The sequence below is a fragment of the Bos indicus x Bos taurus genome, chromosome 2, assembly GCF_003369695.1.
Source record: "Bos indicus x Bos taurus breed Angus x Brahman F1 hybrid chromosome 2, Bos_hybrid_MaternalHap_v2.0, whole genome shotgun sequence".
Taxonomy (NCBI): domain Eukaryota; kingdom Metazoa; phylum Chordata; class Mammalia; order Artiodactyla; family Bovidae; genus Bos; species Bos indicus x Bos taurus.
The window spans coordinates 95,084,813-95,089,408 of record NC_040077.1 but is presented as its reverse complement, the minus strand read 5'-3'; positions in this window follow the sequence as shown (position 1 = coordinate 95,089,408).

The following is a 4,596-nucleotide window of genomic DNA, read 5'->3' as shown; positions in this document are numbered from 1 at the left end:
TGAGAGACATTTAAAATGTAATCTGAGAAACAAGCCTAAGACCCAGAAAGGGCAGTTTATCTGGAGCTTGAAATGGAAAGAATCACAAGGAGATTCCCCTACTATATCAGACTCTCAATGGACCGAGAAATCTGCTGTGCTAATAGCTATGAACCAATTGCTTTGCATGAGATCCAGGCTAGTGCAAATGACTTTGTCAAACTTCAATTTCCCATTTTAAACACAGACCAAGTAATTTCAAGGTGTATATAGCCTATTAAGTTGACTCATTGCAAAGAAGCCAAGTGAGTTTATACTCACAAGGGTTTTCTCCTACAATTCTGAGAAAGACTGAATTAGCCACTTCAGACACATGCTCTTCCCTCTTTGCCCTTCTCACCTTCAGGCTGCACTTTGCCTCCTGTCATCGCTCAGTTCTGGAGTATGCTGTGTTACCCTTATCTGGCATATCTACCAATAGATTCGATGTAGCTACAGAGAATTAATTGTTGATATAAATTTAAAAGTTTCTGTGACTTTCGATAACTCTGTTCTAGACTTAAGCTGACTACTTATCACACTTGGAAAAGAGCTGCGCCAATTCTTAGATAATCAAGTGGTATATTTTGCTGAAAGCAACCCTAAAAATTGCCATTTGGACTTGAAATTAAAACTAAATCAAATCCCAGCTGATAAAAGCAACAATCGTTAAAAGGCATTAACATTGAACTATGGCTAAGGAATCATTTAATCAAGCCTTACATATCTGAATTTCTAAATGATAACATCTGATAGCAGGAGGAACTCAGCCCGGTGCTCTCTGATGACCTAGATGGGTGGGATGGGGGTGGGGGAGTGATGGGAGGGGAGCTCTAGAGGGAAGGGATATATGTATGCATATAGCTGATTCATGCTGTTGTACAGCAGAAACTAACACAACATTGTGAAGCAATCATCCTCCAATTAAAAATAAACACATTTTTAAAAATGATAACATCTGAAATAGATTGTCCTCTGCTCCTCAGTCAGATGGAGGGATAGAGAGGCAGGCTGGTCAAAATATTCTGGACTGTCTTCTGGAAGCAATGGAAAGAAACTACAATTTAAAGTGTCTTCCAAATGCTATACACTTTGCACACTGGTTTTTGTACTCTTTATCTCATTGTATCATTGGTGTCACTACTTTTATTTTAAAAATACAGAAATTTAAAATCAAAGAGTTTGTCATTCATTCAAGTTCATACAGCTGTTATGTGGTGCGTCCAGGATGTGTGTTCCAGGCTATGTAACTCTAAATCCATTTGCATTTTATTTTTCAGAAGTTAGTTCTTAAACATTGTTCTGACGGATTTCTTTTCTCTTTAAGACACAACTCCTGGTCTCATCTCATTGAACCTCCCAGGAAAAAGTCACCACCCACTCAAAGAAGAGATACTTCTCACAGATGTAAAAAACAAACTTAGTTTACTGGAGGAGGGGTGGGGGAAGGGTGGGGAGGGATAAATTGGGAGATTGGGACTGACATATACATACCATTATATATAAAACTGACTCGATAGACGTGAGCCTGAGTGAACTCCCGGAGTTAGTGATGGACAGGGAGGCCTGGCGTGCTGCGATTCATGGGGTCGCAAAGAGTCGGACACGACTGAGCGACTGATCTGATCTGATCCGAATAAGACTGATAAATAGATAAAGAAGGCTGAGCACTGAAGAATTGATACTTTCAAATTGTGGTGCTGGAGAAGACTCCTGAGAATCCCTTGGACAGCAAAGAGATCAAATCAGTCAATCCTAAAGGAAATCAACTCTGAATATTCATTGGAGGGACTGATGCTGAAGTTGAAATCCCACTACTCTGGCCACCTGATGTGAAGAGACGACTCATTGGAAAAGACCCTGATGCTGGGAAAGATTGAGGGCAGGAGAAGGGGGTGACAGAGGATGAGATGGTTGAATGGCATCACTGACTCCATGAACATGAGTCTGAGCAAAATCCAGGAGACAGTGAAGAACAGGAAGGCCTGGAGTACTGCAGTCCATAGGGTTGCAAAGAGTCAGAGATGACTTAGCAGCTGAACAACAACATCTATATAGCACAGGGAGCTCTACTCAGTACTCTATAGTGACCTATATGGGAAAAGAATCCAGAATGGAGTAGATATATGTATATGTATAACTGATTTTCCTTGCTGTACAGCAGAAGCTAACCCAACACCACAAATCAACTATACTCTAATAAAAAAACAAAAACAAAAACCGAAGAGAGATTTCTGCAAGCCAGGAAGAATTCGATTAAGTCCAAAGTGTCTAAGAAACTAAAATAGGTGTTGAGGACAGGGAACAGAGAATTAGGAACACAAATACAAATATGACATGGTTCTAGCCCTTTGTCTCAATTGTTCTTCTTATGAAGTCTTTTCTGCACCTCCCTTCCCAGAATCTACTTTTCTACAGTATCTATAGTGAGGTCCTCACTGTCCTGGGACATCTTCTCCCATAGCATCTATAATGTTTCATTGCACTTTGAACCTATTAAACAAAGGAGAACGCAGCAATTGATCCTCCTTAGGCAGGAGGAGAGGAAAAAATTGCAAATGAAGTTAACACATTATTCTCCCTACATCTGAGTGTCAGCTCCTTCAGGACAGGAAACGTCACTGTACTGAATGTCTAGTACACAGTCTGGAACACTGTCAGGGTTCAGCATGAACGAGAATGAACCAAAATGAATGACTTCAGTAATTCAATCTAGTAGTCTAAAGAAATAAACAACTAAGAAACAGGGCAGATTAAACAAAGGACCAACTCAACAGATAAGATTTTTCCAAATGGAAGTGTGCTGCTGAAAAAATATATGCTAAAACAAGCCCCGCAAAGTTGAAATATCAGAGAGAAGAATCCATAAAACATGCAGTATAACATTATCTTTTACCTTTTTCTTGTCTTCTGAAAGCATCTTGTAAAGATCATAATTTATTCTGCCCCAGTGTTCCATAATCACAAACCACAGGCAAGGTACACAGTGTTCACTGTAAAAATATTTGTATTTGAATCTCTTCCCCCTCAGCTCATCTTCTGTTATCCAGCTTCACATCTCCTGATGCTGCATCTGGGAATGCTACATGAAAGGAATCAGACACTTTATTGTATTCATGGAAATATTAATGGCCTGGTAGGTCAGACAGTAAAGAACCTGCCTGCAAAGTGGGAGACCCAAGGTTGACCCCTGGGTCAGGTAGATCCCCTGGAGAAGGGCATTATTCTTGCCTGGAGAATCCCAAGGACAGAGGAGCCTGGTGGGCCCCAGTCCATAGGTTCACAAAGATGCAAACACAACTGAGTGACTAACACTCTCACTTTCTATTTATCGAGTACCTCCTATGGGTCAGGCACCCAGCATCTTCACAGTTCAGTTCAGTTCAGTAGCTCCGTTGTGTCTGATTCTTTGCGACCCCATGGGTTGCAGCACACCAGGCTTCCCTGTCCATTACCAGCTTCTGAAACTTGCTCAAACTCATGTCCATCAAATCGGTGATGCCATCCAACCATCTCATCCTCTGTTGTCCCCTTCTCCTCCTGCCTTCAATCTTGCCCAGCATCAAGGTCTTTTCCAATGAGTCAGTTCTTCGCATCAGGTGGCCGAAGTTTCAGCTTCAGCACCAGTCCTTCCAATGAATATTCAGGACTGATTTCCTTTAGGATTGACTGGTTTGATCTCCTTGCAGTTCAAGGGACTCTCAAGAGTCTTCTCCGACACCACAATTCAAAAGCATCTGGGTGACAACTTACAGCCTTGACGTATTCCTTTCCCAATTTGGAACCAGTCTGCTGTTCCATGTCCGGTTCTAACTATTGCTTCCTAACCTGCATACAAATTTCTCAGGAGACATGTAGGGTAGTCTGGTATTCCCGTCTCTTTAAGAATTTTCCACAGCTCGTTGTGATCCACACAGTCAAAGGCTTTGGCCTAGTCAATAAAGCAGAAATAGATGTTTTTTTGGAATTCACTTGCTTTCTCAATGATCCAACGGATATTGGCAATTTGCTCTTTGGTTCCTCTGCCTTTTCTAAATCCAGCGTGAACATCTGGAAGTTCTTGGTTCACATACTGTTGAAGCCTGGCTTGGAGAATTTTGAACATTACTTTACTAGCATGTGAGATGAGTGCAATTGTGTGGTAGTTTGAACATTCTTTGGCATTGCCTTTCTTTGGGATTGGAATGAAAACTGACCTTTTCCAGTTCTATGGCCACTGCTGAGATTTCCAAATTTGCTGACATATTGAGTGCGGCAATCATCATCTTTAGATGATGATTTCACAGCATCATCTTTTAGAATTTGAAATAGCTCAACTAGAATTCCATCACCTCCACTAGCTTTGTAGTGATGTTTTGTAAGGCCCACTTGACTTCACATTCCAGGATGTCTGGCTCTAGGTGAGTGATCGCATGATCGTGGTTATCTGGGTCATGAAGATCTTTTTTTTCATCTTCAGAACAACCCTAAATACACGGGCATCAGATTTCCTTTTACAGATGGTGATTTCCAAAACCAGGTTAAGTAATTTTCCCCCAAACTCCACAGTAACAGGAAGCAGAGTGAAGAAGTGAATTT